Source organism: Pelmatolapia mariae, linkage group LG22 (assembly GCF_036321145.2).
Source record: "Pelmatolapia mariae isolate MD_Pm_ZW linkage group LG22, Pm_UMD_F_2, whole genome shotgun sequence".
Classification (NCBI taxonomy): domain Eukaryota; kingdom Metazoa; phylum Chordata; class Actinopteri; order Cichliformes; family Cichlidae; genus Pelmatolapia; species Pelmatolapia mariae.
In genome coordinates, this window is record NC_086245.2 from 28,060,733 (window position 1) to 28,077,389 (window position 16,657).

Sequence of the window (16,657 nt, forward strand, 5' to 3'; positions counted from 1 at the left end):
TCAAAACATTAAATGTTTTGACTTTAAATATAAAAAAAGCTGGAAAAACTGTGTGTTAAGGTGTATACACGTGTCAAACAGTAGACAGTGCCTTCTTATCAAACAGGAAATGCATTGTGTCATTCATCGCTGTAGAGAGTACATGCGCGTAAAATCAGAAAAGACACAAAAAGTCAGAGGCCCATACTATTACTACTTCTGCCACACACACATACACACGCACACTGAAATTACTGTGTCTAATGTGTTCACATTAAGCCCATTAGAGGAAACATTATCTCTTTGATCAGCAGTGATTATAGAAGCCATATATCGGAGCTGCCATAAAGCTTTTCTGTAAATTTAGAGCGCTTTAGATCATCAGAGGGCAGGGGACTGTTTCCTGCACCACTACAGTAAAACCTTTGGCATTTAACTGGCAAGGCGGTGAATGGGCAAAGAAATTCACTTTCTGTCTGACAAACCAGCTGATAGTGAAAAGCATAGAGTGTAATTATCCTGAGTTATACGCCAGCGTTTTAGCACCAGATGGTATCTCGCTCTTTTTTCTCTCAGTAAAGGAGGTGTTGATTGACTCCATACTACTGCAAGTCATTCTAACCGGTTCCCTTAAGGACTCCACATTTAGATTTTGTAGCTGTAATTGCAGCTGTGGTTTGCAATCAACAGTTCCACACACAGAAGGGACCTGCATCCATTTATTCTGTTTAACCTGATTAATTTGGGATGTTGTAGTGCAGGTACTGTGGGTACAACCCAGAAACCAAAGGAGTTTCTTTCACAACGTCACCTGCTTCTGAGGTGCACAGAGAAGATGATCAAATCTGAACAAGTTAAAGCTGTAACATCTTGCAGTGCACAGAACGACTTTATTGCTTGACCAAGTGTTTTGGCTTGTGGCCTTCATCAGAGTCATCATGAGGCATATGAAAGCATCAATCATATGACTGCACATACACTTCTACCAGTGAAGCACCATTTAGGATGGGCCGGGCATGTAAATGTGTGGTTCAGGGTCATTCATTGTCCCTGGCAATATGGAGTGCTCACTTTGGTGGTAGCTTGCACAGCCTACACTGGAGGTGTGTCTGAGGTGTGTATAGTTTAAGTTTTTCCCCAACCCACACTGAAAAAAGAACATGTTGGATTTATTTAATTCAATAGTGGAAATTGGTTGCACACAAGGGTTTTGCTTTAGCAGAAACTTAAATAACTGAGTTAAATCAACACAACTTATTCATATGCAATATACCTGTGCTTATTGTGTTGGTAAAACATGATCAAAACATGTTTAAATAAAGTAAGTTGAGCTCTTGGAATTTTTTAATCCTTCACAATTTTGTCACTTTATTCCAACACTATTCAGTAATTTTTACCTCAGTACTACTTGGTCACTTAAATACTACATTTTGTCTTCATATTACATAATGTTCAACAAAGTCTAGAGTCTGGTTAACATAACAATTTAATGGCTTTACAACGACTACCATCCTCCTATCTTTATCCAGGTTGCAGGGGGGCTGGGGCATAACCCAGAAGTGATAGGGTAAGAGGCAGGGTACACCCTGGACAGCTCAGTCTATCCCATAGAGACAAACAACCATTTGTACTCACATTCACACTTAGGGGTAATTTAGAATCACCAATTAACCTTAACTCTAATAACTGCATAAATTTTAACTGTGGGAGGAAACCAGAGTACCCAGAGGGGACACCCTGCACACTACCCAGAGTGTGTATTTGAACCCAGGACCTTCTTTCTGTGAAGGAACAGCACTAACCACCATGCCACCAGAGCGATAGCATACACGTGGTGTGTGTGTGTGTAGTTGTCTGCCTCGTATAACTCCAGTGATTTTCCTGCAGCTTGAAATCTTGTGTGATCTTGTGAATTTCGTGAGTCCAGCAACTAACCACTCTTACCAGATTGTTTCATGTTATCTCAACAAAAACAAATTAAGTTGTTGAAATTCATACAGATCCTACATGATTTAATTACGTTCACCATAGAAACATGAAATTATTTTGTTCAAATTACAAGTTTTGTAAATATAACAACCACCCAATTTCATTTTTTCAGTGCAGTCATCAGTGAAACAGTCAGTAGTCTCCAAGTCTGAACACAGTATAGGGATTGTAACTGATAATTTATATCATTCAACACAGAGTTTTAAGAAATGTTCTGATGTGTTCGAAGAAAACTTTGGATTGCACCACTCACCATAAGCCTTACTTACTTACTTTATAGATTTGTCTTCCTGTGACTATGAATTTCCCCAAATCAGGCTGAAGATCCATCATAGCTCACAGACATGCAGTGCTCAGGTCAGAACAAGACCCCAGTATGTTAGAAATAGTTGCTGCAAAATAAAATGCTGCAGCAATTCAATTAAATTTTATTTATACAGCACCAAATCACAACAACAGTCGCCTCAAAGCGCTCTAGATTGTAAGGTAGACCCTACAATAATACATACACAGGAAAAACCCAACAATCATATGACCTCCTATGAGCAAGCACTTTGGCAACAGTTGGAAAGAAAAACTCAGTTTTAACAGGGAGAAACCTCCAGCAGAACCAGGCTCAGGGTGCAGGGCCATCTGCTGCAACCAGTTTGGGTGAAAGAAGGAAGACAGGATAAAAGACATGCTGAGGAAGAGAGCCAGAGATTAATAACAAGTATGATTCAATGCAGAGAGGTCTATTAACACATAATGAGTGAGAAAGGAGACTAATAAGGGAGCTACCAGGAAGGGTAAACTGGCCAAATTTATCTTTACAACCAATCAATCCATTTTTAATTCAATTTCAAATTTCTAATCAATTTTTAAAAAGACACTTCTAATCAGGGGCGATTCCAGAATCAAACATGTAGAGGGGCTCAGCCCTCTACGTAATGTCATCCAAACAGAATCCTTGCAATTAACATTAATAGCAAGTGCTGCTTGCAGATGAAACCTTTTATAATGTTATTAGTTGGATGATCTATTGTAGTGTCTAAGACTAATTCAGAATGTTCGTTTTTAGGTTGGAACATTTCGTTGTCAAAGCTGAGGCAAAGGCTCATTCATGTTGACCACAATTATCCAAAGCAAGTTAAAGAAAAATTGGGAGCAAAGCAAATAAGAGCACAGCATTGTTCCAGTCTTTTAAACATCAAGCAATTAAAGCAGCATTATTCAGTACAGATACTGAATAATCACAATGCCACTCCGTACACCTGGACAAGAAGCAAACGGATAGAAGAGTTGCCTTAACTTTAAAGTTTTCAAGTTCATACTAACACAAATTTTATTGTGAAAACTCAACACAGGGCATCACGTACCTCAGTTTCAACAGTGGAGAATTGCTTTTTTTGATAGTTACAGCAAAGAGTGACAGGAAACAAAGGGGGAAGATAAGTGGCAAAGGACCGCAGTTCGGATTCAGATCCGGGCCAGCCTCTTTCAGCCTAACAGTTGCCTGCTCATCCCAGTGAGCTAAACCGGCACCCGGAAAACTTCAGTGTAGTGACACCCCATCTAGAGTCCTATGAATCCTGTAATATGCTGTCATTCAGGTCACTGAATGATTATAATGTAAGTAGTTATAAGAGGAAGTTGGGGAGAATTCACATTTGATAACAGCGTAACTCTTATTTATATGAAATCATCATCAGTAAATGTTGGAAAAGCAGAAGCTATCTTGGCATTGCAGCTGTCGTGTTGACTTTGACTACATGTCCACCTGTTTCCTTTTGCTCTTTGCCTTTTTGCGCAGTACAAATGTCACAAAACACATAAAACTTTATTCCAAATTCGGACCACAGCTTTATTGCAGCCCAGAGCTTAAGCCTTTTAACCCAATTAAAGCCAATAATTGAAATATGCAGCACTCAGATTTGTAAATGTTGCCTCTTATGGCTAATATGGTTATGGATGCTGAATAAACAGACTGTTACAGGAGGCTGGGGACATGTAATCAGCTAAGGGATGAGGGCTGACTGGTGAAAACTACGCTGCCACAGCACAATTATGAAATCAAATCAACCATAAAAGAAGATTTGGAAAAGGGCCATCTAATAGACCCAGAATGAAACAAAACCATAATTAATAGGAGAAGAATGATGAAATAACACTTCATACTGACTAATTCTGCTGGAATCGTTCATTTAGGGCTCTGTGGAGTTTGGGGATTGTTCACTGGGTCCCTGTTATTTGTCTCTGGCACACAAACTAGGACGCTTACAGTTTTCATGTGGAAAAACCATATGAGACAGAATGTTCTTATTCAAGGCGGAGTCATTTGAAATATTTTAATGCATGACTGGAGGCAGCGTTTGCAAAGTGTTCTGCTTTAAACAGCAGAGAGAAACTTAACATTGTGTGACAGGGTGAAATTTTCCATTACTGTGAGGGTCCAAAGAAATCTTGGTTTGGGTGAATAAAGGGTTAAAGCCAACCCTCCTGACTGTGGTGAAGTCCTATCAGCTGCAATTATCCAGCTTTGGTCTGCCAAGCTTATTGGCACAAAAAGCCTATCTAAGCTTAATATCACATACTGCACCCTGGTATGAAAAACTGATGTTTGACTGTAAAATGGTTCTAAAATATGAAGCTTCTCTTTGAACAGCGGGTCCCTGTTTTTCCAGAAAGCACTCTTGTGCAGCCAAGATGGAAGAAAACACTGTCAGAGTATCAGAACAACCTGTGCCTGAGTGGACAGGCATTGAGTGATAAACCGCTGCATTTTCTATTCCCTTTGGTTTCTCTTCAGGTGCTGTTATTTTGTTACTTTGAGTCTCAGTGCAGGATTTGATGGAAAACCCTGACTAAAAGCCAGAATATTACCTTTGAGTGTAAGTTAGTCAGATCATGCACTCTCCACAATGGTTCTAGATATACAGTCGTGTGCAAAGGTCTTTAGTTACCCCTGATTTATTTACATTGTGTTTCTTTTTAGCTTCTTCTTCTTAAATGTATCTTTTGCTTTTTGTAAAAGCACTATTCTAAAGCTAAGTGAGGTTCACGTTTTTTTACATTTTATAGCTTAAATGGGTCAGTTTTTGGAAGTGGTGACACACACCTTTCAAAATGTTGAAAATAACTATTTGGAAAAGATACCCACTGAATGCCTCATTGTATTATATGGTGCATGTTGAACCTGGTGCCTGATTTGTATGTTTTGCTTCAGATGCAGTTATATGCATGTACAATGATACATATATATATGCAGGACATTGCACTGTTTCATCTTCTATGTAACAAACATGAAGCCAAAAACAGCGTGTGAAAAACTAAGTGTATTTTTACTGCTTCCATAGCCATTAAGAGAGTAAATAGCAACCAGGTGCTACTAATCAATTGCACTTGATTAACTAATCATCAGCAACTGTGAGCACCTCTATAAAAGCAGACGTTTCAACAGACTGCAAATCTAAAGCATTCGGGTGTGTTAACACATTTCCAAGGAAGAAAGACTGATCTTGGACCGATTTCTGCTTCCTATGAGTTGGCGTGTGCTCATCTCCATCTCCAAACAATTTGAAGTCCATCATTCTACAGTGAGAAAGATTATTCTGAAATACAAAATATTCAAGACAGCTGTGAATCTTCCCATGAGTGAGCGTCCCATCAAGGTCAAGCCATGCAATGCTCAGAGAAAAAACTAAGAGCTACATCTCAGAATCTACTGGCCTCAAATAGCATGTTAAATGTTCTGTCTGTGACAGTACGATTTGAGAATGACGAAACAAGTGTGGCTTCTTTGGAAAGGTTACCAGGAGGAAGCCTTTTCTCTCTAAAAACAACACGGCAGCACAGCTTAGGATGGAAAGTTACATCTGAACAACTCACAAGACTTCTGGAATAATGTCCTTTGGACAACATCAGGATTGGTGAAAACCAAACAACATACCAGCTGAAACATCTCAGACATCAAGCATGATGGTGGGAGTATGATGATTTGGGCTTGTTTTACAGCCACAAGACCTGGGCAACTTGCAGTCACTGAACAATGAACTGCACCGTATACCAAAGTAAATGTGAGGCCATCTGTTTGACAGCTAAAGCTTGGCTAAAATTGGCTCATGTAACAGAACAATGATTGATGTAGGCAGCAGCATCGATGTGCTGCAATGACTCAAAGTCTTGACCTTAACCTGACTGAAACGCTGTGGTGAACCTTCCATAAATGAACACCTGCAAACCTCGATGAAGATGTGTCACGTCCCTGTGAGGCTACAGGTATTTGTTATTGTTCTTTCCATCTCTCTCACGCTCTCTCTTCTCCTGGGCGGAGCTCATTGTGGGCTCCCGCTTTTGGCCAACACACCTGAAAGTGGTTACTCACCTTCGGCTCATCATTCTGCTACTGCCGGCCACTGTTTAAGGCAGCGGCTCAGTTCTTCTCATTGCTGGAATGTTGTACTACTCACGTCAGTGTAGCCCTGATTCAACCTTATCTCGTGTTTCCTTGTGCTTTTCCTTGTTTTGATCTCTTGTCTCCTTTTGTACATAGATCCCCCGGTCACGTCCTCAATTCCTTTCCTTCGATTTCCCGAACGTGAGTGAGTTTTCAGAGTGGACTGGAGTGAAGAGGAGTGTATTGCGTGGCCGAAGAGGAGTGAGGAGAGTGGATTGGCGAGCATGTGTGGAACCCTTTCCGCAATACCCCATGGACTTTTGGAGCCCCTGTATATTTTGTATAGTCACTTGGTGTTTGTAAATAAACCCTTTTGCACTTTATTCCAAATCTGCGCTTGTGTCCTGTCCATCAGCCTTGACAAGAAGAGTGGTCCAGAATTCCTTCACAGCCATGTGGCAGACCGATGAAGTCATAGAGAAAACAATTCCTTCAAGTTATTGCTGTTAAAAGTGGTACAATGCTATTAAATCATGGAGAGTATTTAATTTTCACACGCTGTGTCTGTAGGCTTCATTTTAATACCATGACCTAAGACCTAAGAAACAGCTGACTTTTAGTATGTACTTGTAGGCAAAACCTTAGACTTGAAGGAAGGCGCACTGTCTTTTTACCAGTAGTGTAAAATAAAGTCATTTCTGCCATGAACTGATACAAAAGTGACCATTGTGGATTGGTTCAAGATACAGCAGTTGACTTGAGCACCTGACTAATCTGACTTCCTCTGGATGCTTGGATATCCATTTGATGTACCAAAATAAAAATGAGATAACAATGAAGATAGTATAAACTCACTAAAAAAATAAAGACTAAAATCCTGTAAGTGGTATACAGTAGTATCCTGACATTATTACATTTGATCATTTCTGAATCCATGATGTTCCAAGACTTTTCATTTTAGCTACATTAGTTGAATTTCCCCCCGACATAGCTACTACTAATGCAAGTCATGCAGTGCCTTAAATAGAGCAATCAGTAAAGTGGCAGCTGTTTGTGGTGAATGCGTCACACTGTGATTTATTCATATTATGTTCATTTCCCATAGAGAGACAATGTCTTTTGGATCTACCTTTTATCAGACTCAGTCATTTGTGTCACTCTGGTGCGTTTGAGAGCTGACAGGCCAAAAATACGACAGAAGCTCTGACTCTGGAATTTCTTCCTTTCCACAGACTTGTTTTCCCGCTGTTGCCATCACCTCTGTGACTGAGATGCATCCAGGGTTCACGCAATAATCAGAAGACACACTTCTTAAAAAGGCAAAAATCAGCTGTGCATAATTGATGCACAATTGGAAAGTAAAGCAGACATTAAAAAGCAAATACAAACGGCACTCTTTTACTCCCGGGTTGTCACATTCAGTTTCCTCTGTGCACATCAGAGAGAAACAAAGTAGGACAGACGTGATTTGATTTCATGACATCTGCTTCACTAATTACAGCAGTATGTGTCTACAATTAATGCTGTGCTCTTCTCATTGTCATGCAGGGTATTTGTGCTTTTAATTTAGTTTTAAATTTGGTCTTTTTGTCTTTTTGCTCTGGTGATAGAGCTGCGAGTCTATACGATTAGCTACACATACAGTTTCAAGAAAGAGAAAGAAACCCTAAATTAAGACTTCTACACTGATTTTTCATGTTCTGGCGTATATCAAGGTCTAATTACAGTCAAAAATAAAAAGTTTTAAATGTTTAAAATTTAAGATTAGGAGATTCATCAGTATGAAACTAAAGAAGTACAAATGAAGAAATTCAAGACTTCTTTCTTCACCTAATATTGGTTGTCCTGAATATTCAAATGAACACATCAGCATTTAGTCTTGAACAAGATGAAAAAGACCTGCAAAAACTTTCACAACTTTGGACAAAATGTTTGTTCATGCATTTTCTAAAACAAAACTCGGAATAGTTGTTGTTGCTAATGGAAGTTTTACAAGCTACAGTTTAATCATACATATATATATACACACACATATATATATATATATATACACACACACACACACACACACACACACACACACACACACACACATATATATATATATATATATATATATATATATATATATATATATATATATATATTAGGGGTGCAACGATACTCGTATCGATATTGAACCGTTCGATACAGTGCTTTCGGTTCGGTACGCATGTGTATCGAACAATACAAAATTTTTAATTTATTTTATCAACTTTTCTTCTGACGATGCTGTCTGTGTTGAGCGCTCAGTGGATCTGCGTTCGACTACTCCGCCTGGGCTGCACTGTCGAGCGCAGATCCACTGCGCAAGCTAGCAAGACAGAAGCTAAACTTGTTGCAACATGGTAAATTGAACCTCCCCCACCCTCATTCAGATCTGGCCTTTGGAACTATTTTGGTCTTCATGTGAAGTATGACCCTGAAGGTAAGCGCGTCATGGACAAAAGTAAAACAGTATGTCGGATGTGCCACGCAATGCTCAATTACATGGGTGGGAACTACTGCGTTAGCGCAGTTTTCTCGTTAACGTGTTGACGCCGTCCAGCCCCACGCACGGGGCGATCCGCGGTAGCTCGTTAACGGAGATTTGCCGTGTTGTGGCGTTAACGTCATTTCAGATTAACGTAGACAGCACTAGTGGAAAGACAATGAATATGACTGCACATTTACTCCAACATCATCCTAGTGCAAAGACAAGTGGAAGCAGACAAAAACAACAAGCACGCATGCTACAAACTTTACCCGAGTCATTTAGACAGCCGTTAGCACATGATTCTCCTTATGGGGACCTGATATGTTTAATATGCTGCTGAGAATATAGCCCAGAAGAAGCGTATAGTATAGCTTTTATTTTGGAAAGAGCCATTTCTCTGTAATAAACTCTCTTTTCCAAAGATGAGGGATTTCTCGATCAGATATTTATTTTTTTATTACTTTGTCGTTTCAGCAACATTAAATTTAAAAACTGTACTTTTGAGTTAAAATATATATTTATAATTTTAATAAATTACAAATTAAAAAAGCATGAACATTTTTTTTGTATCGAAAAAATATCGAACCGTGACACCAAAGTATCGAACCAAACCGAACCGTGAAGTTTGTGTATCGTTGCACCCCTAATATATATATATATATATATATATATATATATATATATAAAAACACCCATCTCGCCCCTGTGGGCGGTTTATCCTTCAAGCTCGGGTCCTCTACAAGAGGCCTGGGAGCTTGAGGGTCCTGCGCAGTATCTTAGCTGTTCCCAGGACTGCGCTCTTCTGGACAGAGATCTCCGATGTTGTTCCCGAGATCTGCTGGAGCCACTCGCCTAGCTTGGGAGTCACCGTACCTAGTGCTCCGATTACCACGGGGACCACCGTTACCTTCACCCTCCACATCCTCTCGAGCTCTTCTCTGAGCCCTTGGTATTTCTCCAGCTTCTCGTGTTCCTTCTTCCTGATATTGCTGTCATTCGGAACTGCTACATCAATCACTACGGCTGTCTTCTTCTGTTTGTCTACCACCACTATGTCCGGTTGGTTAGCCACCACCATTTTGTCCGTCTGTATCTGGAAGTCCCACAGGATCTTAGCCCGGTCCTTCTCCACCACCCTTGGGGGCGTCTCCCATTTTGACCTCGGAATTTCCAGGCCATACTCGGCACAGATGTTTCTGTATACTGTGCCGGCCACTTGGTTATGGCGCTCCATGTATGCCCTGCCTGCTAGCATCTTGCACCCTGCTGGATTGTTTCAGGGGCATCTTTACACAGCCTGCACCTGGGGTCTTGCCTGGTGTGATAGACCCCAGCCTCTATGGATCTTGTGCTCAGTGCTTGTTCCTGTGCTGCCATGATTAGTGCCTCCGTGCTGTCTTTCAGTCCAGCTTTGTCCAGCCACTGGTAGGATTTCTGAATATCAGCCACCTCCTCTATCTGCCGGTGGTACATACCGTGCAGGGGCCTGTCCTTCCATGATGGTTCCTCGCCTTCCTCCTCTTTCTTGGGTTTCTGCTGCCTGAGGTATTCACTGAGTACGCTGTCAGTTGGGGCCATCTTCGTGATGTATTCGTGGATGTTTCTTGTCTCATCCTGGACTGTGGTGCTGACACTCACCAGTCCCCAGCCTCCTTCCTTCCGCTTAGCGTACAGCCTCAGGGTGCTGGACTTGGGGTGAAACCCTCCATGCATGGTCAGGAGCTTTCTTGTCTTTATGTCAGTGGCTTCTATCTTCTCCTTTGGCCAGCCTATTACCCCAGCAGGGTACCTGATCACAGGCAGGGCGTAGGTGTTGATGGCCCGGATCTTGTTCTTACCGTTCAGCTGACTCCTCAGGACTTGCCTGACCCTCTGCAGGTACTTGGTGGTTGCAGCTTTCCTAGCGGCCTCTTCATGGTTCCCATTCGCCTGCGGGATCCCCAGGTACTTGTAACTGTCCTCTGTGTCTGCAATGTTGCCTTCTGGAAGCTAAATCCCCTCAGTTCTGACTACCTTCCCTCTCTTTGTTACCATCCGACTACACTTCTCCAGTCCGAACGACATTCCAATGTCATTGCTGTATAGCCTGGTAGTGTGGATCAGTGAATCGATGTCTCGTTCACTCTTGGCATACAGCTTGATGTCATCCATGTACAGGAGGTGGCTGACAACTGCTCCATTTCATAGTCTGTATCCGTAGCCAGTCTTGTTAATGATCTCACTGAGGGGGTTCAGGCCTATGCAGAACAGCAGTGGGGACAGAGCATCTCCTTGGTAGATCCCGCACTTGATGGTGACTTGTGCTATGGGCTTGGAGTTGGCCTCTAGTGTTGTACGCCACATCCCCATTGAGTTCCTGATGAAGGCTCTTAGGGTCCTGTTGATCTTGTACAATTCTAGGCATTCCAGTATCCAGCTGTGGGGCATTGAGTCATAGGCCTTCTTGTAATCAATCCAGGCTGTGCACAGGTTGGTCAGTCTGGTCTTGCAGTCTCGGCTGACTGTTCTGTCTACCAGTAGCTGGTGTTTTGCACCTCTGGTATTCTTGCCAATCCCTTTCTGTGCCCCGCTCATGTATTGACCCATGTGCCTGTTCATCTTAGCCGATATGATGCCTGACAGGAGCTTCCATGTAGTACTGAGGCAGGTTATTGGTCGGTAGTTGGATGGGACCGGTCCCTTCTTGGGGTCCTTGGGGATCAGGACCGTCCGACCTTCGGTTAGCCATTCCGGGTGTCTCTCGTTAACTAGCAGCTGGTTCATTTGTGCTGCCAGACGCTCGTGGAGTGCAGTCAGCTTCTTCAGCCAGTAGGCGTGAACCATGTCGGGCCCTGGTGCTGTCCAACTCTTCATACTGGAGACCCTTTCTTGGATGTCTGCCACTGTGATGGTTACTGGACCCTGTTCAGGGAGGTCGCTATGGTCTGCCCTCAGATCCACTAGTCACTGAGCATTGCCGTTATGGGTTGCGTCCTTCTCCCATATGCTCTTCCAGTATTGCTCCGTCTCCAGCCTTGGTGGTGCTGTTCTCTTATTGTTCCCTTGCCACTGAGAGTACACCTTTGCTGGTTCTGTGGAGAACAGCTGGTTTATTCTCCTTCCTTCTATCTCTCTGTTGTACCTTCTCAAGCGGCTGGCCAAGGCTGTGAGTCTTTGCTTGGCAGTTTCCAAGGCCTCAGGTATGGACAGCTTGCTGTATTTCTTATGCACCTTCTTTGTCGCGCCTTTCTGCAACTCCGTTAGTTGGCTAACCTCCCTTCGTGCTACTTTGATCTTGCCCTCTAGCCTCCTTCTCCATGGAGGGTACTGCTCCTTGTGGCTGTTCAACTTGTAGCCAAGCATCTCACTGATCACTGCTGCCGTATTGTAGATCAGCTTGTTAGTGTCGGTAATCGTGGTTGTAGGTATCATCTGTAGTGCTGCATTAACATCATCTAGCAGACCTTCTGAGGGTACTTCACGTAATCTTGGTAACCGGCTACGGGGGATCCAGGTTTCATGCTTGGCCATGATCCGATCTTTCAGGTCAGTTCCTCTCGCACTCAACAATCCTTCTCCTATCAAACTTGGGGCTATGTACCCAATCTCGGGTGGGGGTGATGATATCTCCCCCCTGACCTGGCGTCCTGACTCCTCCTTGCCGTAGCATTTATGTTGTACCTCGTCAATCTCTAGCTGTGAGAGCAGCTTCTTTCGAATGTTGGAACACTGAGCTACTAGTTGTTTCGCTGTCATTGTGGATGTTGGGTATCGAAGAATCCATAGGTCCCTCATCCTATTCATGTAACCCCTTCCGCCAGGGTTACTTGCGTAGTAGCATTCCAACAACGCCCTGTTTTCGTCTCTTGCCCACCGATGCCTTCTTGTTCCAGTAGCCCACTTGTCGTCAGGGTGCCCTGGTTCCTCAACACCTGACGCGGACCTTGTTGATCCGGGCGACGTCCGAGCCGGCATGCCTTCATATTTATCTGTCTGGCTCAAAGGAGGCTTCTACAGCTACGACCTACAAACAATATCTGTTTACCACCAAGTAAGGTAATGTACACACTACAATGAGTAAACACCTACCAGCCGCGATGGAGGCTTCAGAAGGGTAACCCGCAAATGATCTCTGCAACACCAAAGGCAAGTCAGGTGACCTAAAAGGAGATCACAGGTAAGCGATGCAGGAATGCTCAAATGGCCACTATTTATACTAGCGCCCCCTAATGCGCCAGGCTGAAAGTGGGTTAAACTGAGGAATAACATTCATCCTGCCACATATATATATATATATATATATATATATGGGAGACACCCCCAAGGGTGGTGGAGAATGACCGGGCTAAGATCCTGTGGGACTTCCAGATACAGACGGACAAAATGGTGGTGGCTAACCAACCGGACATAGTGGTGGTAGACAAACAGAAGAAGACGGCCGTAGAGATCGATGTAGCAGTTCCGAATGACAGCAACATCAGAAAGAAGGAACACGAGAAGCTGGAGAAATACCAAGGGCTCAGAGAAGAGCTCGAGAGGATGTGGAGGGTGAAGGTAACGGTGGTCCCCGTGGTAATCGGAGCACTAGGTGCGGTGACTCCCAAGCTAGGCGAGTGGCTCCAGCAGATCCCGGGAACAACATCGGAGATCTCTGTCCAGAAGAGCGCAGTCCTGGGAACAGCTAAGATACTGCGCAGGACCCTCAAGCTCCCAGGCCTCTGGTAGAGGACCCGAGCTTGAAGGATAAACCGCCCGCAGGGGCGTGCTGGGTTTTTATATATATATATATATGTATATATATATATATATATATATATATATATATATATATATATATACATATACATATATATATATATATATATACATATATATATATATATATATATATATATATATATATACATATATATATATATATATATATATATATATATGTATGTATATATATATATATATATATATATATATATACATATATATATATATATATATATATATATGTATATACACACACACACACACACACACACACACATATATATATATATATATACTGTATATGTACACATATATACAGTACAAATACATACATATTAAGTAAGACTAGGACTTAATATTTTACGGTTGGAATCGAGGTGAGTTATTTACAGGCTGTGTATTTAATGTATCTACCTGAGGTTTGTAATTGTGTGAAGCTGAGCAGTCAAAGCCGAGCACTTTACATGAGTTATTTTGCATATTATTAAATGTACATAAGGAAAAATGAGAGATCGAGTTCAGCAGAGTTACAGCTTTAGGGAAGCTGTGTTTCAGTAACTGCACTGGTTCTTATAAAGCTCTCCTCTACTGCTTAAGTATTTTCTATCTAACATCCACGCACATTCATAATCCGATGGATGCATCTGAGAGAAACTTGGGCTGAGTATCTTGCAAAGGATATTTGGCATGTGGACTGGAGCAGCCAGGGATCAAACAGATGGTGTCGTAAGCGTCAAACTTTTTTTTAAATGAAGTTTATATGTGTCAGGTGAACCTACACCAATCCTTAGTTAAGCTACTATAGATTTATCCTACTTGGCTATCGGTTGCAGCAGATGGCTGCCTCTTCCTGAGTATAGCCGCTTTCCTGTTAAAACAGAGTTATTCCTTCCCACTGTCACCAACTGCTTGCTTGTGAGGAACCATGTGTTCCTCAGTTTTTAAATGTTTTTTGGGTGAATACATTTGCAACTATTAAAAGACAAATTTGCTTTTATAAAATATTTAAATGGTCTAAAACCTTGAGTGTAGTTGGAAACATTTATAGAAATGTTTGTTGCGGTGCTTGGCTGTAAGCTCTGCTCATATGTTCGATGAAGAAAAATCCATCTGTGTGATGAAGCGCTCTGAAATAAAACATCTCTGGCAGCCATCTACTCACGATCTCCCCCTCCAACTGTCTTCCCTCCTTCATCCCTTCAGCCCCTCTTTTCGTTCACACTTCCACTGCCTTTATCTCTGAGGGTCCGTCGGTGCTTAGCAACATGCTTCACCTCGCGATCACGAAAGTGTTCCTCGCTGGTGCGCACACACTTCATGTGACACTTCTTTTTGCATTGTTGTGTTTGAATTCCCTCAGCTGTCTGCAGACAGTGCATGTCTTTGGTGGATTTTGTATGAATGTAAGTACAAACAGTGTGTTAGTAACAGCTGTTTTTTCCTAATTACTATCTCTGCATATCTGCTATTTCTTGGCTCCCTTAGCCCTTTTATTCATCTTCACCTGCTTTCACTCTCCTTTTTCTGGTGCACACATACATCCACTTTTCCCTCTCTTTCTCCTTGCTTCATCGACATCCCAGATATGGTAGCCATGGAAACGCATTTGAGGTGTGTTATTGAATAGATTTTGTAAAAGCAAATCCATGGATTACTCCCTACCTGATGTAAGCACACACACACTAGAACTTTCTGGTTGCCATCTCTTTTGTTATCGCTACTCATGGTCAGATTTAATCAGTTTTTATAGATGTCTTCATGTCAACTATAAATCAACAATTAAGTGACTTAAGAATCATAGTGAAAGCAATTTAAAGTCAGTTCCTGTCTTCTCTGCTGCTCAGGCCAAGTGCAAAGCTGAGGACACGGCACAAGCGGTCACATCAGAAGCACTTCCAACTTGTCACTGCTGATTGTGAAAAGGTCATCACATATTTCCAGCCAGCGGTTACTGCTCTCTTTAAGTGTTATATTTGGACATACGTGTTGCTTGATATCCAGTGATTCACTAGGATTTTTTATTTTTAATGAAACAGAAAGCGGAGAAAGTGTGTGGGCTTCACAGATTGCACTGTTCCCTCAACATACCTCTGATGATTTGATATAAAATTGTGTAGCTAAGGTGATAAAACAGTTTGTTCATAAAACAAATGATCCATGAAATATTTTATTTGTGAGTTTTTAGTAGATTTTATGTAACAAAATGATGTTATTAACAAATCCTGTGCAGTTTTACAAAATAATTACACTAGTAGGTCTGGTCACTAGACAGCTCTTGACAGCTCTGAAATGTGATTAAAGCATATTGTGGTGTTTTTTTAAATGTATAGTTATACTGGGATTTGGCAGGTGAGTGGACCCAAAGATTAGGCATAGGGGTGCAACACAAGGAAACCAGTTACTTAGAAATAAGTCCAGTAGCTCGTTCTTTGTAAAGAGACTGAAGAACTGATTTCCAGCCCGTAGACACTACAAAGCTAAGATAAAGAGTAAAAGTCAGTGAGTAAATCTAATCAGCATCATCATCTTAAAAATAACCTATCAGTAGATGTAACCATAGTGCATCACTGTAAACTTTGTCACAGTACTGCAAACTAACCAGTTTGAATTGCCCGGTGTTTTCATGCAACCTTTGAATAACTAAAGAAGTCTCTGTACGCTCATAAAAGGAAACAACAGAAAATATAACATGACCTAGAGCTGAGCTCAGTGGTATAAAACAGGCAGCATTCGTTCTAAAGTAAATGAAATTAAATGAAACCAAACAGCTGCAGTATCCTTAATGTCAGTCCTTGCATTAAGATGATCCATTAAAAAAGCATTAAAGTCCATACTGTCAAAAGCTGGGCCTCTGTCTAAGAGAATTCAAAATGTGGTATAATGCATACAGTATAAATTGTTCCTCCTCCATGTTATGTTGTATGCAGTTTATGTCATCGATGTTGAAACAGGAGGATGCGCTTGACAATGTGGAACATTATAGAAGGTGCTTTTTTGAATCAGAAGCAGTTTTTTCTTCATTAATATGATACTTAATGTCAGCTGTTTTCTCATGACAG